A 25,937-nucleotide genomic window follows, 5' to 3' on the forward strand; every position below is an offset into this window, starting at 1 on the left:
CCTCTTGTCCTTTCTTCCCCCCTCCAACCTCCCTCTCCCTCTTGTCCTTTCTTCCTCCCTCTGTCTTCCTCTCCCTCTTCTACCGTTTCCTTTCTGCTCTGAGTAGATGTGAACAGACGTTGCCCCCAGGATCAACTTACTCCTCCACCCAAACCTTAACCATTACGGGAAAGAGAACCCCAAACTGACCTTAGATCAATGTGGGGGGGACTTCATTCTCCTCTGCACCCCAGACCCAACTAGTTGATCCCCGAACCAGGGGCATACAAGTTGAGTTGCCTGGACTAGCCTTGGCTATCATTCGTCGTGATATTTACGCAGTGCTCCGTAACTATACGCCTGCAGGAGATGAGCAATCTGTGTGTGTGTGTGTGTGTGTGTGTGTGTGTGTGTGTGTGTGTGTGTGTGTGTGCGCGCATCAAGAAATCTAATCCTTGACATTGAAAAGATAATTCCCACTGGGATGGAGATTTTTCCAGTAGACGTTTCGGCACCTGTCATTGGATAGTCATTATATTCTCTGGTATGTGCTCTGCCGTTTTCTGTGACAATGGCGCGTGTCGCAGTCACACTGCCTGTAAGGCAAGGATACCATCACTGGCTGGGACCTTCTGACACACACCTGCACACATATACACATCATTATCCACACACAAACACACGCTCACAAACACATATACACACACACACACACACACACACGTGTTGGATGACTTAGCATTACACACACATTATTCAGAGTACATGACAACTCCGAGCTTTACAGCAATCTGGCACCGCGTCCAATAAGCAGATACTGAGCTCTACTGGTTTCTGAAGAACAGTCCTGTCTCTATGGGAAGTGATGCCCGTTGAGCACAGCTCCAGGCTAGCACATAAACCACAGCCCTCCTGTTGGTTATTGAAACATTCCTCTGCTGCCACAGCGCCTGGTCTTCTTGTCTCATTCTGTCTTCCATCGCCAGGGGTTCATTCACTAGGAACCAAACAGTGAGGGGACCTATCCTCGTTTTCCTTTCAAAATGTTTTCAGTTACAAAACGTTTTGCTACAGTTTGTTACGGTGTGCGACTAATGAATACACCATAGGCTCTGCTCTTTAAAATGACTCTGAGTGACATGACACAGTGAACATGGACTTAGATGGATATTGCGTCGTTGCTTTTAGGCACTAGAGTCCTCTATCTATCTCTATGGGTACTAAATAAAAGATCTAAGGAACAATGAGTTAATTAACAGAACATGTTGCTTTTAGGCACCGGAGTCCTCTATCTATCTCTATGGGTACTAAATAAAAGATCTAAGGAACAATGAGTTAATTAACAGAACACGCCACTGGCCTCTGGATGTCCTTCATGCTCTTCCTGAATAAGGTGTGTGAGGGAAGGGCGCATTTTGACCCAGTGGATTATATGGGCGTACTCACAAGCCAGGGGACTGTGGGACGCCAGGAGTGTGCGTGGTCATTCACAGCTTTGAAACGCCACGCAGAGACAAGGAATTTGTATCATTGAAAGTAAGATATCTTTGCTCCACTCCTTCTCTCAGTGGCGGAGTGAGAGGGGGGGGGACCATGAAGCTCTGGGCTGGGCCCTCGCTCAGCCATGGTGGTCCAATTTAAAAACAACTTAAAATCCCTGTTCTATTAGCTTGGTATGAGAGGGATATGGACTGATAATTAGACGCTGTTTTTAGGCTAATTGGTATTCCTATGTTAATCCACCAAGGCTTTACTAACGGAAACTGCAGCAATATTTAGTCTTGCCTGTGTTGTAATACACCATTATGATCATTGGTTATTTTCCCAGATGAAGTGTTTATTGTGAGAACAAATATTAGGCATGTTTAGAATAATACTGGGCATAATTGTTAACTTTGTTGAGGAAGGACACACACACACTGCGTCTCAGTATAAAAGTGACTCCTGGCTCAGGGCCCTGTGTCCCCCAGCGGGGCCTCGCATCCTGACGGGAAGCTGTGTCCTTTCTCCTCCATTCCTCCTCAATCAGTTTCTTCTCCTTTACTCCTCCTCTCATTCAGGCTGCTGCTCAACAATGTTCATTTAACCCTCCGAGTGAGTGAGTGAGTTCATCCAATCTATCGCACCTCAGGACTTATCAACCAGCAGTGTCACTCACATAAAGCTCTTACAGACTTGACCCAAACCATTAAGGCCAAATCAAACGAAACGCGAACGAGCATTGCTTCGCATAGACGTGAGAAAAATAGACTTGTTTTCTATTTTGATGCACATAATGCTTTTGACAGCATTGACACTGTCTGTCATTCACCACCCTGCTTTCTAGTTTGATTTGGCCTTTAGGAGTTTAAAAGCTCCGAACAGGAACAACTCTCATGATGGGCCAGCTGTGTTACACCAACATGGTCCCATTCATCAGTAGTGTGTAGTGCAGTAGGAGCTGTCTAGTGTCCACTTCACAGCACCACTCTCCCTGGGGGGCATACAGACCAGGCTTTCACTACAAACTGTCAGAGCCCTGGCACCCAAACTGACCCTTAATACTGTCTCCTCAATGCCAGGATTCATCACGAACAACCATTTCCTTTGAATGATTCACTACATACACATACACACACGCTGCCAAGTAACAGTCCATGGCTGTTGACGGGGAATCGCCATCGAAGTCCCTCAGCGGGCTGTTCAGCTAGATGCCTGACCTTGTGGGCGACCGTGTCCCTTCGACGTCCGTTTCCGGGTGTTTCCGTGGTGATGGATGCTTTGTATTGATAAGTGTCTCACTCTCCCCCCGGCCCCCCAGGGGCCCCTTTCTCTTCTGGCAGTGTGTCAGAGAGATGGAGAGGGAGAGAGGTCAGCTGGCTGTATTTAAGAGAAGAGTTGGTTTCCCTGGTCCGTTTCCTGTGCTGACTCTGTCATTCTGCGATGCTCTCTACATCAAAAGGAGGTTGACTTGACACCTAACCTTTGACCTCACGTCAGTGTCAAAGCTTACTTTGTCATTTCTTTCCACTAGTGGCAGGAAAACATGGTAGATGAACGTCAGGTAAAGGAAGGACTTTCATATTGGATGTTATGTCAGGAAGTTCACAGGGAACGTGTCCTGTATGTATTTGCATGTTCTACTAGTGTCAGGCCAAGCAGGCGTGGTGGATGTTATGTCAGGAAGTTCACAGGGAACGTGTCCTGTATGTATTTGCATGTTCTACTAGTGTCAGGCCAAGCAGGCGTGGTGGATGTTATGCCAGGAAAGGGCATCACATTGGCCTGTTTCCAAACACTTTGGCGCCACCGGGGATGGTTATATGTGCCCCCGCAAAGATACTTTGAAATGTCTTTTGTAAGTTTGGGTTTGATGTTCTTTCCCAGAACCACCAACCAACACAAAAGATAGAGCTACAGTAAGCGCCAGTGTCCTTGTTGTTGAACGTGGGCGTAATGGTGCTACCCACAAATGGCCTTCCTACACCCACTATAATGAGCCCAGTTCTTTTCTCTGACCTTGATACCGCCACGGGTTTATCTGAGTGGGGACACTCAGTCTTCAAGGTGGAGAGGGGTTGATTCGAAACACAATGAAGAGTCTTGGGTTTTGTATATCTGCTGTGTCAGGACTTTGGCCAGGTTGCTGGTCTAGACTCTAGAGGCACTAAAGGCTTATGGGATAGCGGGCACTAAAGGCTTATGGGATAGCGGGCACTAAAGGCTTATGGGATAGCGGGCACTAAAGGCTTATGGGATAGGGGGCACTAAAGGCTTATGGGATAGCGGGCACTAAAGGCTTATGGGATAGCGGGAGAAGCAGTGGTGGGGAGGACCTTATTCCCAGAGTTCACCTCTTCTTTAGATGTGCATCACGTGATGCATAACTCCAATGGGACCAGATCAAGGTCATGAAAGTGGGTCAGGGGAGGAGTTTAAAAAAAAATCCTTTTACTTTGATAAACAAAAGTATAATTGTCCAGAGCTTTCTCATTTGAGACTTTTTGAAGCATTTCAACGTGAGTCGAAGGCGGCCTCATGGTTTTCTTCTTCTAGCCTCTGATGAAAAACAAGTCATTAGCTTCTTCTTAAGCTCTTCCAACTTGGACACAGTGTTTAGTTCATACACACATAACAAAGGTTATAGCAGTTCAGTATCCGTGTGCTTGGCCCTTTTAAAGCGGACCGTAAGTGTTTGCATATGGTTTCTTGACGAGGGTTATCTTTCCAAACGTCTCTTCAGCTTTATGAATGGATTTGATCTGTAGCGTAGCTAAACTATACCATATGTTGCTTAGAGGAATCCCTCGTGATGTCTCCATCGATCCCCGTCTCTCTCGCTCTTTCTCCCCCTCCCTCGTTCTCTTACTCTGTCTCTCGCTCCTTACATTTTTCTCTCTATTCCTCGTCACTTGACTTTTTCCCCTCTCTCTCACTCACTCACACACACACACACACACACACACACACACACACACACACACACACACACACACACACACACACACACACACACACACACACACACTGACTGACTCTCTCTGGTCCTGGGATGTGGTGGCCACATCATGCGTACAGTGTTTGTTTTGGGGTTGCCATGGAGATCCTCATGTGGGGGTGCCTTTTGGGGTGAGGTGGGAGGGTTGTCATGTGGACTGCCGTGTGAGAAAGACCGCTGCCTCCTGTAGGGTTACATTACATCATGGACACACACACACCAACACATCCAAAACGTCTGTTTCCTTGGCTTGTGGAATGGAGACTACACAAGCACACTCCCCTTTTCAAATTGACCTCATTCTCTCTGTTAGTCCAGCTAATGTGTCCGTAGTTAAGTCAGTCACAAGGTATGTGGTTAGCAAAACAGGACACAAGTGCATTGGTTTGACAATGTGACAGTGAATTTACTTCTGAATGCTTTCACTCATATACTCGTACAAAACAATAAAATCATCTGATTTGATTTGTCTGAATGGAGCTCTTGGCATCGATGTGTCTCAATAGTGTCTGTCTGTCTTCATGTGTCTTTTTCAGAGAATAGTGGAGGATGAGAGTTTGGCCTTTCCATGAACCTCGGGTCATGTGAAGGTCAATCATAGATAGTTTTAAATCTTTAAATAAACAGTCTTGAAATTACCTCCAAGTGTTGCATGATTAAGAGGGTTGCTAGATGTTTCTGTGGTGTTGTGTAGCTACATCTGGAAAGCTGCCGTAGAGTAGGGTTAGGGTAGAGTAGAATAGGGGTAGGGTAGGGTATAGTAGGATTAGGGGTAGGATAGAGTAGTGTGGGGTAGGGTATAGTAGGATTAGGGGTAGAGTAGGATTAGGGGTTGGGTTAGGGGTAGGGGGGATTAGGGTAGGGTTAGAGTATGGTGGAATTAGGTTTAGGGTAGGTTTAGAGGAGGATTAGGGGTAGGTAGGAGGAGGATTGGGGGTAGGTAGGAGGAGGATTGGGGGTAGGTAGGAGGAGGATTGGGGGTAGGATAGAGGATGATTGGGGGTAGGTAGGAGGAGGATTGGGGGTAGAGGAGGATTAGGGGTAGGGTATGGGGAGGATTAGGGGTTGGGTATGGGGAGGATTAGGGGTAGAGGAGGGTTAGGGGTAGAGGAGGATTAGGGGTAGGGTAGAGGAGGGGTAGGGGTAGAGGAGGGTTAGGGGTAGAGTAGAGGAGGATTAGGGGTAGGGTAGAGGAGGATTAGGGGTAGGGTAGAGGAGGGTTAGGGGTAGAGGAGGGTTAGGGGTAGGGTAGAGGGGGGGTAGGGTAGAGGAGGGTTAGGGGTAGAGTAGAGGAGGATTAGGGGTAGGGTAGAGGAGGATTAGGGGTAGTTGTTAGGTCCTCGACAGTGAAATGCTTCATTTGACAAGCAGGATTTGGGGGAATGGATTATGTCTCTGAGCATTAAATTGACATCCTTATTATAGACAGTAATTTTTCTTCTACCATGTGATTTGGGTGCCTATCGGTTGTCGGTTTTCCACAAAAAAAAAAAATCCTCTTTGTAATTGAGATTTTAGCGTCAATTTCTTGCCCCAGATGCTTCCTCCAAAGGGGGTGTGTGTGACCGAGAGGATGGTTGTTGGTTTGTGCTAAGAGGAATTTTATTTCCTAACTGTGCCTAGAAATAGAGGGTATGTAACCTAGATGACTAGCTGGTCATCACTCCAGGTTCAGGAGACATGGTGGATTTGCATTGAAAACTGAACATCCGGAAGGCTGTGCCCTAGATTAGAAAGTCTGCTCTGCAATTCATTCAACATCACATATGATTTTGTTTTGCTTCTAAACCAACCTCTGTCCGTATCACAGTCCATCTGCCCGTGTTAACCTCAAGCCAGCCTTCTCCCTTTCGTCTCGACGAGGTCTCTGCTCTGCTCCTCTCTATGGCAGACCAGGGACACCTGCACAATGGCCCATGGTTTGGTCGAATGAATGAATGCTTACGAGCCTGCTGCTGCCTACCACCTCTCAGTCAGACTGCTCTATCAAATCATAGACTTAATTATAATATAATAAACACACAGTAATACGAGCCTGAGGTCATTAATATGGTCAAATCCGGAAACTATCATTTCGAAAACAAAACATTTATTCTTTCAGTGAAATACGGAACCGTTCCGTATTTTATCTAACGTGTGGCATCCCTAAGCCTAAATATTGCTGTTACATTGCACAACTTTTAATGTTATGTCATAATTATGTAAAAATCTGACAAATGAGTTCGCAACGAGTCAGGCGGCCCAAACTGCTGCATAAACCCTGAGTCTGCCATGAACGTGAGAGAAGTGACACAATTTCCTTACTTAAAAGACATTCATGTTAGCAGGCAATATTAGCTAAATATGCAGGTTTAAAAATATATACTTGTGTATTGATTTTAAAGAAAGGCATTGATGTTTAGGTACATTGGTGCAATGACGGTGCTTTTTTTCGCAAATGCGCTTGTTAAATCATCACCCGTTTGGCGAAGTAGGCTGTGATTCAATGAGAAATTAACAGGCACTGCATCGATTATATGGAACACAGGACAAGCTAGATAAACTAGTAATATAATCATCAACCATGTGTAGTTAACTAGTGATTATGTGAAGATTGATTGTTTTTTATAAGATACGTTTAATGCTAACTAGCACCTTACCTTGGCTCCTTGCTGCACTGCATAACAGGTAGTCAGTCTGCCACTCAGTCTCCTCGTGGAGTGCAATGTAATCAGCCATAAACGGTGCCCAGAAATGCAGATTTACCCATTGTTAAGAACTTGAAATCGGCCCTAATTAATCGGCCATTCCGATTAATCGGTCAACCTCTATTCCCTACAAAGTGCACTACTTTTGACCAGGGCCCACTATGTAGGGTATAGGGTGCCATTTGGGATGCAGACTGACAGACTAGAGACCCTAGAGGCATGGAGCTGCATACTACACTACAGACACCCCTCCAGATTCCTTTAGCCCAGATCGCTGCATCTCAACCAGGGTCCTGGTTTCCCGTCTTGGGCCCCTCTCACAGCCCAGGGAGTGTTGGACTAGCAGCATCGCTGGCTGAGTCGCTGGATGTTGTGGGTGTACTATACTGCAGTGCAAAGGAGTACAAATCAAGTTTTTCAGGACTGTTTCTGGGAGTAGTTACTACTGGGCACAGACGTCATTTCAACGTCTAGTTTAGGTTTACATTTGGTTGAGTTGTCAACTAACGTGAATTCAACTTGAAATCAACAAAAAAGTCACCTTGTCATTGGATTTAGATTACAAGTTTTAGTGAAGAAAATCCAAAAATCCCTTAGTTTGACTCTTTGCAAATCAACTCAGTCATGACATTGATTATACTTCTTTATGACGTTGATTCAACCAGTTTTTGCGCGGTTGGTTGTGTTCCGTGGCTGAATGTTGCTTTGTAGCAGGACTGGCATGACAACCACACACTGGTCAGCTAAAGTAGAGAGACTGGCAGCCAGGCCTGTTTCTACCCAGGAGCCAAGGTCACTGTTTAGAATAACCCACCTTGTGTAAAGCTACAGACTCAGGGAGGTATATAAAGGGTAGCACTTAGCCAGCGTGGGTCTGTGTGGGTCTGCACTTAGCCAGCGTGGGTCTGTGTGGGTCTGCACTTAGCCAGTGTGGGTCTGTGTGGGTCTGCACTTAGCCAGCATGGGTCTGTGTGGGTCTGCACTTAGCCAGCGTGGGTCTGCGGAGAGGTTGTTTTTGTTTAGGTGGTTAAAGCAACAGGAGTTCGTTAAAAAAGAGTATGTGTCTGTCACTATCGAGCATGATTATAGGGGTCATTAGCTGTGTGTGTGTGTGTGTGTGGTTTCTGAGTGGGCTTCCACTTCCACTCTCGTTATCCTTAATTACACTGATTGACATCATGGCACCTCTCCCTTCGTGATGTTTCAGTAGCACCATCATTATCAACAGATAATAGCTAATTCACGGTTCTATCTGTTACAGCACACACACACACACACACACACACACACACACACACACACACCATGTCGATTACGTATCTATTAGCACCAGTAACAGACTGTTATTATCCAGCATATTGATGAGAGAGAAGCACCATAAACACCATATTAATTGTTTGTTCCTGATTCAGCTTCATGTTGTGATTCAACGTGTCTGTTGTAGTTGTTGGCGCACACACACACACTGTTTTAGAGTCTCTGCCTGGTGCATCCTAGTTCTACTGCTTTCATATTGACCGTTGACCTTCCGTGTGTCAGATGTGAGAATGCGATGCCCGTCCTGTGATGTCTTTGATGGCTGGTGGGAATCTGTCCTACAAAGAACATGTTGTCTTTCACAGTTTATTGTGTCCTACTGTACCTTCATTGAGTCTCAACTTTGGGACTTTGATATGTTGATTGAAGTGCTCTTCCTGTGCTGTCAAAAACATGTAGCTTAGTATTTTGTTTGTTCTTAACTTCTAAGAGCCAGTCTTCTGAGACAGTGACAAAGATGTTGTATTCCAAAGCCCTTTATCTCGTGTTCCCTCAGTGCCAATCCAAGGTGTATCCAGGCTTCTTGTCTTATATGCTGTAAATCCTAGTGCCTAAGAGTCATAAAGATGCATTGAAATAATGTTACTGAGTTTAGATGCAAGTTATGTGTTCAGTCATGATGGGTACAGGCCCAGAGTTATGTGTTCAGTCATGGTGGGTACAGGCCCAGAGTTATGTGTTCAGTCATGGTGGGTACAGGCCCAGAGTTATGTGTTCAGTCATGATGGGTACAGTCCCAGAGTTATGTGTTCAGTCATGGTGGGTACAGGCCCAGAGTTATGTGTTCAGTCATGGTGGGTACAGGCCCAGAGTTATGTGTTCAGTCATGGTGGGTACAGGCCCAGAGTTATGTGTTCAGTCATGGTGGGTACAGGCCCAGAGTTATGTGTTCAGTCATGGTGGGTACAGGCCCAGAGTTATGTGTTCAGTCATGGTGGGTACAGGCCCAGAGTTATGTGTTCAGTCATGGTGGGTACAGGCCCAGAGTTATGTGTTCAGTCATGGTGGGTACAGGCCCAGAGTTATATACCCTGTATATTTGACTACGCCTGAATGCAGTAATTGAAAGATGACAAAGTAAAGTCTATATTTCCACTGTTACCTGTTCCACCTTCTCATAGTTCATACAGTCGACTCTACAGCATTGTAGAGGTGGTCTCCCATGGTCTGTCCCCTGCTCTCCCATGGTCTGTCCCCTGCTCTCCCATGGTCTGTCCCCTGCTCTCCCATGGTCTGTCCCCTGCTCTCCCATGGTCTGTCCCCTGCTCTCCCATGGTCTGTCCCCTGCTCTCCCATGGTCTGTCCCCTGCTCTCCCATGGTCTGTCCCCTGCTCTCCCATGGTCTGTCCCCTGCTCTCCCATGGTCTGTCCCCTGCTCTCCCATGGTCTGTCCCCTGCTCTCCCATGGTCTGTCCCCTGCTCTCCCATGGTCTGTCCCCTGCTCTCCCATGGTCTGTCCCCTGCTCTCCCATGGTCTGTCCCCTGCTCTCCCATGGTCTGTCCCCTGCTCTCCCATGGTCTGTCCCCTGCTCTCCCATGGTCTGTCCCCTGCTCTCCCATGGTCTGTCCCCTGCTCTCCCATGGTCTGTCCCCTGCTCTCCCATGGTCTGTCCCCTGCTCTCCCCCTGCACTCAGTTCAAGATCAACCTGGTCAACTTGACCCAGAGTATCACCTCTCATCTCTTGGCCCAGTTACTACGACAGAACGGCTACAACTCTGGTTGTTTGGGAGTGGTTGAACTCCTTCTAAAACCTTGTTTAGTCCTCATCTACACACACACACACACACACACACACACACACACACACACACACACACACACACACACACACACACACACACACACACACACACAACCATCTCCATCCACATCAATACAGGAAGAAGATGGAGTAGCCAATCGCTGAGTAAACACAGCAGGACCCCTCTGTCTCCCCCTTCTCTCCACTGTCTCCCCCTTCTCTCCACTGTCTCTCCCTTCTCTCCCCTGTCTCCCCCTTCTCTCCACTGTCTCCCCCTTCTCTCCACTGTCTCCCCCTTCTCTCCACTGTCTCCCCCTTCTCTCCACTGTCTCCCCCTTCTCTCCACTGTCTCCCCCTTCTCTCCACTGTCTCCCCCTTCTCTCCACTGTCTCCCCCTTCTCTCCACTGTCTCCCCCTTCTCTCCACTGTCTCCCCCTTCTCTCCATTAACTCTCCCCCTTCTCTCCACTGTCTCTCCACTGTCTCCCCCTTCTCTCCATTAACTCTCCCCCTTCTCTCCACTGTCTCCCCCTTCTCTCCACTGTCTCCCCTTCTCTCCATTAACTCTCCCCCTTCTCTCCACTGTCTCCCCCTTCTCTCCACTGTCTCCCCCTTCTCTCCATTATCTCTCCCCCTTCTCTCCACTGTCTCCCCCTTCTCTCCACTGTCTCCCCCTTCTCTCCATTAACTCTCCCCCTTCTCTCCACTGTCTCCCCCTTCTCTCCACTGTCTCCCCCTTCTCTCCACTGTCTCCCCCTTCTCTCCACTGTCTCCCCCTTCTCTCCACTGTCTCCCCCTTCTCTCCACTGTCTCCCCCTTCTCTCCACTGTCTCCCCCTTCTCTCCACTGTCTCCCCCTTCTCTCCATTAACTCTCCCCCCTTCTCTCCACTGTCTCTCCACTGTCTCCCCTTCTCTCCATTAACTCTCCCCCTTCTCTCCACTGTCTCCCCCTTCTCTCCACTGTCTCCCCTTCTTCTCTCCATTAACTCTCCCCCTTCTCTCCACTGTCTCCCCCTTCTCTCCACTGTCTCCCCCTTCTCTCCATTATCTCTCCATTATCTCTCCCTCCTTCTCCACATTATCTCCACTCTGTCTGAGTGTGTGTGTGTGTGTGTGTGTGTGTGTTTACTAGTGTCATAATACACACAGCTGCACAGACACTGGATGCATTGTTCAGTGTCCCAGGAAATGAACCAAACGTAGTTACCCTGCGTTAAACATTACTCTGACATTACTGTAACACACACACATATATACAGTATATTCATGCTACACACCCACCACAGCTGCTGCTACCAGACTCTTATTTAGAACTGCTAAAACTGAACAATTGAAATACTTGGCCCCCAACACCCACTGCCCTGATACATGTGTAAATATTGGGACTATAAATTGTGCCTTCCTGTATTATACTTATGCCCTAATGTTTATTCTGTTCTAATGAGACATTTACTTTATGTTCCTGTCTTTTATTGTTGTTGCATTGTCAAAAAGGAACCTGCCAGTAAGCATCGAGTTGGACAGTGTATACCATGTGTATCCTGTACAACTGGAAACACACCCCCTCTGACAGCATTACCCTCTACCCTGAAACACGTACCTCTGGAACATGGATTAGTGGGTCACTTAGGATCGCTGTCCTAGAAACCTAAACCTAGACAGGTTGTAGTGTGTTCATACAGGCGTGGCAGCTCTGGGGTTGTGTTCTCTATGTCATGATGACATACTGCTCTGTTGTGTTCAGGCCTGTAGAGGTACAGATTGCTAGCCTGAAACCCAAACTAAATACTGCTGTCTTTCACTATGGTTTCACTTCATGGAGGTACAGAAGGGATAGTAAAACAGAGCAATATTCAGTTCAGAGTCCGGGTGAATAGATTACTGGTGGAGGGAGAAGGTTTTTAGCCTGGGGACCAGATATGTTTGCTCTGTTAGCTTTAGGTGATTCATGTGATGTCTCCCTGTAATGCTCTTAACCTGTCAACCCTAACCTGCGGTCTCTGTTAGTCCTCCTACTGATGACCACCACACTATCTCTGTTAGTCCTCCTAGTGATGACCACCACACTATCTCTGTTAGTCCTCCTACTGATGACCACCACACTATCTCTGTTAGTCCTCCTACTGATGACCACCACACTATCTCTGTTAGTCCTTCTACTGATGACCACCACACTATCTCTGTTAGTCCTCCTACTGACACTATGACACTACACTATCTCTGTTAGTCCTCCTACTGACCACTATGACACTACACTATCTCTGTTAGTCCTCCTACTGACCACTATGACACTACACTATCTCTGTTAGTTAGTGTAGTGTCATAGTGGTCAGTAAGAGGACTAACTAACAGAGATAGTGTAGTATCATAGTGGTCATTAGGAGGACTAACTAACAGAGATAGTGTAGTGCCATAGTGGTCAGTAAGAGGACTAACTAACAGAGGTAGTGTCATAGTGGTCAGTAAGAGGACTAACTAACAGAGATAGTGTAGTGCCATATTGGTCAGTAAGAGGACTAACTAACAGAGATAGTGTAGTGCCATAGTGGTCAGTAAGAGGACTAACTAACAGAGATAGTGTAGTGTCATAGTGGTCAGTAAGAGGACTAACTAACAGAGATAGTGTAGTGTCATAGTGGTCAGTAAGAGGACTAACTAACAGAGATAGTGTTGTGTCATAGTGGTCAGTAGGAGGACTAACTATCTCTGTTAATTAGTCCTCTTACTGACAACTATGACACTGTTAGTTAGTCCTCCTACTAACCCCTATAACGCTGTACAGATGATCACACACCATAATACAACAGAGACACAGGAAGCCAGCCAAGCCTGCAGTACCTACTGGTGTCCGTTTACCATAAACCCTTTTTATCAGCATTCTGTCAGCGTTCCCATCTCAACACTTCTGGGAAACAGGAGAAGGGGGTACGTCATTGTTCACTCACTGATTGCAGGGGGAGAGGAATGCAAACACTTGACCTCATGTTGGGACCGTGTTGGAAAAATAAAATGGCCGCCGATCTAAACCACACATCAAAGGAGTTGGGTGGTTTGGTCATGTTTGGGAAAGAACTCATTCAGTTCTAATGGCTTTAGTTTAGAGAGGAGACCCATCCAGGGTCCGATACAATCGGTTATTTAGACTATTCCTGACTTCAAACGATGGAACACACAGCAAAAGAGGAGGTCAGAAGGGGAGTATCAGAGTATGATTGCAAAACTTACAAAATGTATCAACTTTGGCCAGGCACCACAGGCGAAATGACAGTTTTGCATCTACCTATCCCATTTAGAGATTTATTGGTGTCCATAATGTCTATACAGACCATCATATACACCTTACCCAAATACATTTAAACTCAGTTTTTAACCATTCCTGGCATTTAATCCAAGTAAAAATACCCTGTATTAGTTCAGTTAGGATCACCACTTTATTTTAATAATGTGAAATGTCAGAATAATAGTAGAGTGATTTATTTCAGCTTTTATTTCTTTCATCACATTCCCAGTGGGTCAGAAGTTTACATACACTCAATTAGTATTTGGTAGCATTGCCTTTAAATTGTTTAACATGGGTCAAACGTTTTGTGTAGCCTTCCACAAGCTTCCCACAATAAGTTGGGTGAATTTTGGCCCATTCCTCCCGACAGAGCTGGTGTAACTGAGTCAGGTTTGTAGGCCTCATTCATCCTGACAGAGCTGGTGTAACTGAGTCAGGTTTGTAGGCCTCCTTGCTCGCACATGCATTTTCCGTTCTGCCCACAAATGTTCTACGGGATTGAGGTCAGGGCTTTGTGATGGCCACTCCAATACCTTGACTTTGTTGTCCTTAAGCCATTTTGCCACAACTTTGGATGTATGCTTGGGGTCATTGTCCATTTGGAAGACCCATTTGCAACCAAGGTGTAACTTCCTGACTGATATCTTGAGATGTTGCTTCAATATATCCACATAATTGTCCGCCATATATTTTGTGATGTGCACCAGTCCCTCCTGCAGCAAAGCACCCCCACAACATGATACTGACACCCCCGTGCTTCACGGTTGGAATGGTGTTCTTCGGCTTGCAAGCCTCCCCCTTTTTCCTTCAAACATAACGATGGTCATTATGGCCAAACAGTTCTATTTTTGTTTTATCAGACCGGAGGACATTTCTCCAAAAAGTACTATCTCTGTCGCCATGTGCAGTTGCAAACCGTAGTCTGGCTTTTTTTATGGCGGTTTTGGAGCAGTGGGTTCTAACTTGCTGAACGGCCTTTCAGGTTATGTCGATATAGGACTTGTTTTACTGTGGATCTAGATACTTTTGTTCCGGTTTCCTCCAGCATCTTCACTAAAATGATGTAAGTTAGCCTATCAGAAGCTTCTAAAGCCATGACATCATTTTCTGGAATTTTCCAAGCTGTTTGAAAGGCACAGTCAACTTAGTGTATGTAAACTTCTGACCCACTGGAATTGTGATACAGTGAATTAGAAGTGAAATAATCTGTCTGATAAATGACTTGTGTTATGCACAAAGTAGATGTCCTCACCGACTTGCCAAAACTATAGTTTAACAACAAATTTGTGGAGTGGTTGAAAAACTAGTTTTAATGACTCCAACATACGTGTATGTAAACTTCCGACTTCAACTGTACATATATATTTATATTCCGGACTGATATTTCTTAATTTGTTTCTTTTATGTTTGGGGGTTTGGGTGTATTGTGAGGTATTACTGCACTGCTGCAGCTTGCAACATAAGCATTTTGCAACACCTGTGATAACATCTGCAAAATATGTGTACGCGACAAATACAATTGGATTTGATTTTGGTCCATTAACATTAATATTTTCAAAAAAATAAACGTAAAAATGTAAAAAAAAACATTCAAATGTACTGAAATGTGTATAATGTATATTTTCTTTTAGTTTATCATACCAACATCACCAACATAGACACAACAAGTTGATTGTGATAGGATTAAGAGAAAATGAACCCCTATTAAGGTGTGATGCCTGGCCTTAAGACAATATGTAGAATTTACAATAGACTTTTGTTTGACCTCAGTTTGTCAGCTGGTTTCTCCTTTCTCCCTGGTATATTATTTCATGAATACAATGAGCAAAGTCATGGCTGCTTGGCCTCTTCCTTGTCTTAAACTCTTAGTAAGCAGCCCGTATCCATGGTAATGTGACATGAGCAGAGCCAATGACCAACACTAGCTGTCCTTTCTAAACGCTGTGTTTTATCGAGCCCATTGATTGTCGTTGGGTAGTCAGTGTGTGTTGTTGAGTGGTTAGGGGATGAGAGATCCGGACTCAGGGCTGGTGGTGCCAGCTGGGGATGGCATTAGACTGTTGAGTTATACAGTAAACGCTCAGTCAGTTGGCATGAAGGGTGACAGAGCCCATCCAATGCTCTGAATTGATTGAGTTGGTCTTGAGTCTATATGTAGTATTTTGCAAGCTTGCGTGTGTGTATGTGTGTGTGTGTGTGTGCAGAGTATTACATCACAAGGAAGAAGATTTGTCCATCAATATTTAATCACAACCACTCTAATCTTAACCACATTCACTGACATTTAATAACTCACACAAACACACACATACTAACACACACACACGTCATAGGATAATATATAATATATATCCCATTTCTTTTGTCCAAAAACAATCGGCTTTTTACATTGGGTGGCCCTAGGGATTTTGGCGTTAGCGCCATCTGAGCCACACAGGACCCCCATTAGCTGTTGCGAAAGCAGCAGCTACTCTTCCTGGGGTCCAACACAGAACATGAAACATGACAAAATACAGAACATTAATAGACCAGAACAGCTCAAGGACAGAACTACATTTAAAAACAGCACACAGCCTACATCAATGCATACACACAATATCTAGGTCAAATAGGGGAGAGGAGTTGTAATACCCTTTTTCTGACACACACACACCACTAACACCCCTCTAATCTTTCACACAGCCCTGTCAAATCTAACACACTATCCACCCACCACAACACAGTCACCACTGTCTCCATGATCAAAGCGAGGGATGTCTCCTCTACCACAGTCAAGTATACCTCTTCCATTTGCATTTACATTTAAGTCATTTAGCAGACGCTCTTATCCAGAGCGACTTACAAATTGGTGAATTCACCTTCTGACATCAGTGGAACAGCCACTTTACAATAGTGCATCTAAATCATTTAAGGGGGGGGGGGGGTGAGAAGGATTGCTTTATCCTATCCTATCCTAGGTCTTCCAGACTGTGTTCTGTTTATGGTTCTATTCTCTGTGTAGTCTAATGCACTACTGTTGACCAGAGCAAAGGTTCACCTTCTGTTTATGGTTCTATTCTCTGTGTAGTCTAATGCACTACTGTTGACCAGAGCAAAGGGTCACCTTCTGTTTATGGTTCTATTCTCTGTGTAGTCTAATGCACTACTGTTGACCAGAGCAAAGGGTCACCTTCTGTTTATGGTTCTATTCTCTGTGTAGTCTAATGCACTACTGTTGACCAGAGCAAAGGGTCACCTTCTGTTTCCATAGCTACCAGAGCAAAGGGTCGTCTTCTGTTTCCAACGCATTTACTTCATACTAAGACACAGTCTTACTCAAAGACTGATCTAGGATCAGCTTACTCTCGCTGGGCCGGTTTCCTGGGCACAGATTAAGCCTGTAGACTAAAAAACATGTTCAATGGAGATTCTTCATTGGAAGTGTTTCTGTCAAGACTCGGGTTAATGTGTGTCTGGGAAAGTATGATTCCATGTATAACCTCTTGGTCGTGTTGTAATAGAGTATTGCACAATAGGAAGACCATCCCTTTGATTTCCTCTCTCAGCTGAAGACACAAGACTCAATAACACACAAGAGAGTTAGTCCCCAAGAACCAGGCTGAAACCTCATTGATAAGGAGCCGCGTTTGATTTACAGCCTTGACCTGATAAACTGGATGATAAAGGTCCATTGTTTAGGCTGCGGCCTGCAGAAATGTGGTCACGCTGTGCTTCTGTAGACACACACACACACACACACACACACACACACACACACACATACACACACACACAATGTTCTCTAGCTAGGTACACTCAATGCTCTAGCTAGCTACCTCCCCAGATCTGCACGATGCCTCCTTCTCCAGTACAGTGGGTATGTAGAACATGGCAAATAGAAACGGTGGGGGTGTGTTACCTTAGAGCGACAGTATGTTAGCGATGTGCCATGGTGATTTGTAGCCTGACAGTATACTTCCAAAACACTGCCCTATAATACTGCTGCAAGAGGGAAGGAGAGAGAGAGAGAACAAGTAAAAAGAGAGAATGAGAGAGAGAGAAAGAGAAGAGTTAGAATAAGAGCAGTAGAGAGGGAAAGCGAGATGGGAGGGAACCAGTGTGTGACAGCCGGCCCCTGAATGGTCAGACTGCAGTGTGTGTTCCCTCAGTGGGCAGAGGATTAAGCCTATCACGTGGTTCCTTTAGCTCCTTTTCACACAAACACACCCACACACACAGCTGTTGAAATCTCTTTCTCCTCCGCTGCGGTCACAGCAGCCAAAGCAGCGAGAGAGTGGAGTGTGTGTGGCAGTCGAATCTGGGACTAGCAGCAACTCTGTCTTCAGGCAGTTCATTTTTTGGTTTGGTCCAGGACCAACATATAGGATCAACTGGAGAAGGGAGACGAAGAAGCAGTGAACGGACTGTTTTTTTCTCTCTCCTTCTCTCTCTCCCTCTTTTTATTTTTCATCCGCGTCCCGGTGGATCTACTCTGGGATTTCTAAACGAGGCGAGGAAGTAGACATGCGTTTTGACTGGCGTTTCTATTCCAGGTTCTATCAGATTCACTGACTGAGTACAGGGGACACAATAAGGTCAGTTAGCTAAGCGTGTTTCTTTGTGTGTGTACTACTGACTTGACTATTCCTACTGAATCAAGTTTTTCAATTGGACTGAATTGAATGTGAAACCTATTTGAGCACTAAACTACGAGGTCAGTTAGCTGAAGCCCGTTTCTTTGTGTATGTTGTTGACTGTCACTATCCCTACTTCAACTGCATGAGTTGACTGAACTCATTTCAATCTGTGAGCTGTGATTGTGATTTCAAGCTGTTTGTTCAACTGCCAATTTAAGGGTGAATTCCAGGCTTCCACGATGAACACCCGTTGGTTGTGTTGCCTCTGTCAACATGCTTTTAGCACTGAGTCAATGGAGACACTCATAGTTGTACTCATCAGCTAAACAGTAAGAATGCATACTGCCCAGTACACTAATATACTACCTAGAGGTCTGAAGAGCACAGCTTGTTCTCTGCTTACAGTGCATCGTCAAAGTTCAAGTTGAAACGCTTAACTGTCCAGTAAGGGTGGAACGGACATTTCTGATTGGCTTGCATGGCTCGGTTACAGCCACAATCCAACCTGGCCAGGCCTATGTAACTTAACTTCACAGCAGCCACGTCATAGATGATGTACATTGCGTGGTTACAGCGCCATGCTTTCACTCGTAGATTATTCAGTGGGGTTTTGTGTCCTCACTTTGTTTATTTTGAAAGCGCACACACACCCCGCCCACCTACAATGTGTACGGCCATGCAGAACAGTAGATAGCCATCTATAATTAGTGTGTGGGATTGTTTCCTGGCATTGTTCCCGTACGGTCGGCAACGCAACCCAAAAGCCTCACCCTATTAATAGGGGTGATGGCTAAAAGATAGGCCGTAGAATCCAGCAGGCATGATAACAAATAGTAGAGAAGGGATGAGGTGTGAGAGAGAGAGGGAAACTGTATATAGACATAATATAACATTTGAAATGTCTCTATTCCTTTGTAATGTTTACTTTGTTTATATTGTTTATTTCACTTTTGTTTCTGTTAACATATGTTTCCCAAGCCAATAAAGCCCATTGAATTGAGTGGGGGGGGGGAGAGGTGGGGACACTAGCAGGATAGCTGTCAACAGAAGAGAGGAGGGGTAAGGTGTGTAGGACTGTATGGAAAGCATTCTAATCTGTCCTCCCTGCTGGAGTTAGTTCAAGGCTAAATGTCATGCTGACATGAGGTGAGGTAACTGGAGTAATGAAGAGAGAATACCACTATGCTCATTTGTGATTTATTCGGGCTTCCTGGATAAGCTTTAGTTTCAGTCAAAGCGTTGACTTTTCCTCAGACCACACTCTCCTCCACATAGTGACACATTATGTCTGAAGCCGTGGAAGGGGTGTGTGGCCGACGGCGGAGCAGTAGGCCAAAGGTTGAAAGGTCGATAGGTCAGAGATTGCTGTTACTTTGCTTCAGGCAACCAGTCGAGACCAACCGGATAACAGTCACAGTCTGGTGCTCCTTAAGCAGGCTCTTGAGTCAAAACCGTCTTTTGCGGTCAGCATGGTATGCTTCCCCTGAGTAGATTTATTTAGTTATTTATTTTGTTGATCAATTTGATCTGACAAAGCTTTGTCATCTGTCAACAGAGACACAAGACTGAAATAAACTGCTTTAGGTGGTGCCTTATTGACAGTCCAATCGTGTCAGTGTTTTTATTTTATTATTCTAGTTCGTGTGAGCTCATCTTTTGACCTTTCACCCCTAACTCTGGTTCCGAAACTAAATGTCATACTGTGTGAAACTCCCGCCGGGTGACCCGAGTGACGGGAACGTTGGGAAGGGGACAAAGGGAACATTGAGGGCGCAGGAGGGAGCGCTCTGGGAACTGGGCATCTTGTGACTGGGTACTGAGCAGGGATACTGCTGTCCTGTGTTTATCTGGGTCTGTGGTTGTGTTGTGGTTTTACGGGGAGCCTTGTGTTGTAAGCACTGACGGATGTGTGTGTCTGTGTGTGAGCCTGTCTGCTGCTTCTATTGTGGTTGTGTAGATATTCAATACACATTGTGATACCTTGTGAAAGAGGTGTGTGTGCTTAGCTAGGTCTTTTGTGGTTGTGCGGTTATTCCATTCATACTGGGGGACTTGTGTTCGAGGCAGAGGGGGAGTCTGGTGTGGTCAACACTGGGGGGTAAAGGGGGGTGAGGGGCTGTGCAACTTTATTTTGGCAACTCCACAGCTGTTAGGGATTGACCCCAGACGATTGCACTCATCCAGCAGGTCCTCTGTCGTTCTTTCACCATGCTCATCCAGCAGGTCCTCTGTCGTTCTCACGTTCACCATGCTCTCTTTCTCTCTCTTTCTATGCCTTTCCCTCCCTCCCTCTTACTCTCACTCTCGGGATCTCATACTGTCTCTCTTCTCCGTCTCTACCTCTCTTTTGTTTTCATCTGTTTCTCCCAACCAACAGGTCCCTATCAATTCACTGCTAGTGGTTTCCTACAGTATAAGGCCTGTTTCTTTTATTCTGGTCTGGTCCCTCTCTCCCTCGTATCCCTACTCTGCATATAATCTCTCCCTCTTTCTCTCTCTCTCTCTCTCTCGTATCCCTACTCTGCATATAATCTCTCTCTCTCTCTCTCTCTCTCTCTCTCTCTCTCTCTCTCTCTCTCTCTCTCTCGTATCCCTACTCTGCATATAATCTCTCTCTTTCTCCCTCTCTCTCTCTCTCTCGTATCCCTACTCCCCATATAATCTCTCTTTCTCCCTCTCTCTCTCTAGTCAGCGGGGTAGCTGTAGTCCTGAGGCCTGTGTCTTTATAGTTGGATGTATAGTAGCCTGTCTGCCCTCTGCAGTTTCATTCAATAAACCAGGGCATGGCTTTGGGAAAGTGTGAATTTAATACACACACTCAATCACATACAGACACAATGATACCACACACACACACACACACACACACACACACACACACACACAGGGGTGTATTGAATGTGATGTTATGTAACCTTCAGGGAGAGTTGTCCAGCTGCTTTGACTTGAACAGATTCTTCTAGATGGGATTTTATTAACCTGTTGCGTCGCAAATCCCGGATCCGGGATTCTATTTATAGCCTCAAGCTCATTAGCATAACGCAACGTTAACTATTCATGAAAATCGCAAATAAAATGAAAATAATGCGCCTGCTCTAAAGCTTAGCCTTTTCTTAACAACACTGTCATCTCAGATTTTCAAAATATGCTTTTGAACCATCGCTATTCACTAATTTGTGTAAGAGTATGCTAAGCTAGCTTAGCATTTTGAGTAGCATTTAGCACGCAACATTTTCACAAAAACCAGATAACCAAATAAATAAAATAATTTACCTTTGAAGAGCTTCGGATGTTTTCAATGAGGAGACTCTGTTACATAGCAAATGTTCAGTTTTTCCTGAAAGCATCTTTGTGTAGGAGAAATCGCTCCGTTTTGTACATCACATTTGGCTACCGAAACGAACCGAAAATTCAGTCACCAAAACGTCAAACTTTTTCCGAATTAACTCCATAATATCGACCGAAACATGGCAAACGTTGTTTGGAATCAATCCTCAAGGTGTTTTTTCACATATCTCTTCATTGATATATCGTTTGTGGAAGCCTGCTTTCTTCTCTGAATTCCATGGAAAAATACTTGCAGCTGACTTTTGCGCACCAATTTCGGCGCAGGACACCGGGCGGACACCTGGTAAATGTGGTCTCTTATGGTCAATCTTCCAATGATATGCCTACAAATACGTCACAATGCTGCAGACACCTTGGGGAAACGACAGAAAGGGCAGACTCATTCCTCTCGCAATCACAGCCATATAAGGAAAAAAATCAAAAAATCAAAAATCCTGCTCATTTCCTGGATGCCGTTTCATCTTGGTTTTGCCTGTAGCTCACGTTCTAGGGCACGCACAGAAAATATCTTTGCAGTTCTGGAAACGTCAGAGTGTTTTCATTCCAAAGCTACCAATTATATGCATAGTCGAGCATCTTTTTGTGACAAAATATTGCGCTTAAAACGGGAACGTCTTTTTATCCAAAAATGATATAGCGCCCCTAGAGTTTCAAGAGGTTAATGTCCATGTAAATTAGAGTTGAGGATCAGAGGGGGGAGAGGAGGGAGGGAGGGAGGGAGGGAGAGGAGAGTTGCTGCTTTGACTTGAACAGATTCTTCTAGATGGGATTTTATTAATGTCCATGCAAATTACAGAGTTGAGGATCAGAGGAGGAGGGAGGGAGGGAGGGGAGGGAGGAGGAAGGAAGGAGGGAGGGGAGGGAGGGAGGGAGGGGGGGAGGGAGGGAGGGAGAGGAGGGAGGGAGGGAGGGGGGAGGGAGGAAGGAAGGAAGGAAGGAAGGAAGGAAGGAGGGAGGGAGGGAGGGGAGGAAGGAGGGAGGGAGGGGAGGAGGGAGGGAGGGAGAGTTGTCCTGCTGCTTTGACTTGAACAGATTCTTCTAGATGGGATTTTATTAATGTCCATGCAAAGTACAGAGTTGAGGATCAGAGGAGGAGGGAGGGAGGGAGGGGGGGAAGGGAGGGGAGCGGAGGGGAGAGAGGGGAGGGAGGGAGAAGGTTGGTTTGGCGTTCTGCCATAGAAGAAACATAAGTGTTCCAATGTGTGATGATTCAGCTGATAAAGAGAGTCATGTCAACTCCAGCCAAGCCTAAGTGGAGCAGTGGCTTGATATCAAGAAGCTGACGCAATGTTGACCTTCCTAAATGTCATACAGGTTAACATAAAAGTCTCATATACTGTAGTCCTACATTACAGTCCATATTAGACAGGATAGTAAGTCTCATATACTGTAGTCCTACATTACAGTCCATATTAGACAGGATAGTAAGTCTCATATACTGTAGTCCTACATTACAGTCCATATTACATTAGACAGGATGTTAAGTCTCATATACTGTAGTCCTACATTACAGTCCATATTACATTAGACAGGATAGTAAGTCTCATATACTGTAGTCCTACATTACAGTCCATATTATATTAGACAGGATAGTAAGTCTCATATACTGTAGTCCTACATTACAGTCCATATTATATTAGACAGGATATTAAGTCTCATATACTGTAGTCCTACATTACAGTCCATATTATATTAGACAGGATAGTAAGTCTCATATACTGTAGTCCTACATTACAGTCCATATTATATTAGACAGGATAGTAAGTCTCATATACTGTAGTCCTACATTACAGGCCATATTATATTAGACAGGATAGTAAGTCTCATATACTGTAGTCCTACATTACAGTCCATATTATATTAGACAGGATGTTAAGTCTCATATTGTCTATTGAAATTGCAGCGTGGGAAACCCTGCTGTAGGATGCACTATTGGCCTTATTTGGCTCTCTTGTTGTCATGACAACGTTGTAAACTCGTTAACTCATGTCATCCCCCTAACCCATTCCCCTCTCAGGGTCACAAGTGTCAGCTCATTGGTCAGCTGGGCATGGCATCGGAATGTCCAGCATGCACTTGTCTCCGGTGTCTTGGCGAAGGCCTATTTGGTCAGACTATCAAACAACCTGTCACTACATTGGCTTTGAATCTATGTCGTCTTTCACTTGTAATAGTACCAGTCAGTTAGTACATAAAAAAGACTATGTACACACATGATATTCCTACTGGGGTTTGGCTCAAACATGTAATGTACCTACAGACGGACTGGTACTATGGACATGAGCTCTTTGAGGGAAATGTATTAATAGTGTCTTACAATAAAGTCATTAAGCGATCATTCATCTTGCTTTGTGTCCATACAAGGTCCCCTACTGTGAGTTAAAACTATTATAGCAACACAGAGAGGAACTTGCAGGGGGCTGAAGTAACCACTGTCGTGTCTTTGGCATCATTAAAGTGGAGACTTATTTCATCAAATCAATTCTCTGTAGTTATTATTACATGATTAAACTAACTTACTCATGTAAATATAATTAACCAGTGTGACACACTTAGGCGTAGTGGGTGTGGAGTCAGGGGCCGGAGGCTGAAGGTACGGAGAAGGGCGTTTCAATTGGCACAGGGAAACGCCCAAACACTGGATGCACTGAAACACTGGATGCACTGAAACACTGGATGCACTGAAACACTGGATACACTGAAACACTGGATGCACTGAAACACTGGATGCACTGAAACACTGGATACACTGAAACACTGGATGCACTGAAACACTGGATACACTGAAACACTGGATGCACTGAAACACTGGATGCACTGAAACACTGGATGCACTGAAACACTGGATGCACTGAAACACTGGATGCACTGAAACACTGGATGCACTGAAACACTGGATGCACTGAAACACTGGATGCACTGAAACACTGGATGCACTGAAACACTGGATGCACTGAAACACTGGATGCACTGAAACACTGGATACACTGAAACACTGGATGCACTGAAACACTGGATACACTGAAACACTGGATGCACTGAAACACTGGATGCACTGAAACACTGGATACACTGAAACACTGGATGCACGATAACCCAAAACCAGGACCTAACAAGTCCGAAGAAAACCCCAAAAAACTAAACCCACTAACACACATAAACACAGTGAAGAAAATAAGCCCGCACAAAGAGCAGGCGGGCCTTACCGGCTTAAATAGCCCAACTAAAAACCTAAACAAGAAACAGGTGTAACCAATAAGACAAAACCAACAGAAAAGGGAAAAGGGATCTGTGGCAGCTAGTAGACCGGAGACGACGACCGCCGAGTACCACCCGAACAGGAAGAGGAGCCACCTTCGGTAGGAGTCGTGACAACCAGGAAGTCGGAGCGCCAAGGAAAATCTTCAGATTACAAAATTATAATTTTCCTAATATAACTTTTCAGATATTTTAATATCTGACCAATTAGTCTTCTAATTAATGAATCATTCTTTACCTCACGTTAGTCTCATTCCAAACGTCGAAAGTTGTTGGTTATCTGTATGCACCCAGTCTTTGCTATGAATAATCCATCCATCAATTCTCTTAATCATTTATTTACTAACTAAATAATCACAGAAATACATAAACAAACAACAATATATATGGTTACAAGGAAATGATAAGGGAAGTGGGTGTGGACTGAGAAGGCCGGAAAGACGAGAGTCACTACACAGCTGATAATTCTAATAATTGAAATGCTAATCCTTTGCACATGAACACTCACTCATTCGGGAATAATTGCAATCAATATATATTTACGCTCAGTGTGTCGCCGGGATCTCTGTTGGAATTGTCCGTCTTTCTGTTGGAAAGTTCATGCGCCCGTCTCTCTCTTCCACGAAGTCTTTGGTTACAATGGATACTAAAAATATTTAATTTTCATGAAATCACAAGTGCAATATAGCAAAACACAGCTTAGCTTGTTGTTAATCCACCTGTCGTGTCAGATTTCAAAAAAGATTTTCGGCGAAAGCATACCAAGCGTTTATGTAAGGACATCTCTCAGTAGACAAAACATTACAAACAGTTAGCAGCCAAGTAGATTGGTCACGAAAGTGAGAAAAGCAAGATTCCAAGAACACAGGATGAGATGTTACTATCCGTTGTGCAAGCACTTCCAAGAGTTAATAAACAGTGAACGTGGTGAAATTTGGGGAGCGCATCGTCAGTAGTGTACCTTTGGTTCCTAGGGTGTTTCGGCCTTTCACACTATACACCCTCCCCAAAGGCGGCCAGCGACAGGGTGATCAATCCTACGCTTGCGTCCCATTCCCAATTAGTCATAGGAGTTGCCTTGTTGTTGATAGCCAACATCCCATGGGACTATGCATGGCAGGGGCGTCCTCCTCCCTGAGTCAAGCATTGTTGACCGCATACCTCCTGGCCCTCTCACTTCGGGGCCCAGCTGGGGTCTTTCCTCTTCATCCAGAGCCACTGACTGCTGCCTT

At 45.1% G+C, this 25,937-nt stretch overlaps 1 protein-coding gene across 5 annotated transcripts in view; it reads left to right on the forward strand.

Annotated features, from left to right (window-relative positions):
* add3a (adducin 3 (gamma) a) overlaps nt 1-25,937 on the forward strand; it is a 149,770-nt gene that overhangs the window by 78,923 nt on the left and 44,910 nt on the right. The window contains exon 1 of one of the 5 annotated variants that reach the window (XM_064961982.1): nt 17,711-18,057. The exons of the other annotated variants lie outside the window; for them this stretch is intronic. The gene's annotated coding sequence lies outside the window, so the exon portion shown is untranslated. Of the gene's footprint in view, nt 1-17,710; nt 18,058-25,937 lie in introns of those variants that run through there. 5 annotated transcript variants of the gene reach the window in all.

The sequence above is a fragment of the Oncorhynchus masou genome, chromosome 5, assembly GCF_036934945.1.
Source record: "Oncorhynchus masou masou isolate Uvic2021 chromosome 5, UVic_Omas_1.1, whole genome shotgun sequence".
Lineage (NCBI taxonomy): Eukaryota > Metazoa > Chordata > Actinopteri > Salmoniformes > Salmonidae > Oncorhynchus > Oncorhynchus masou.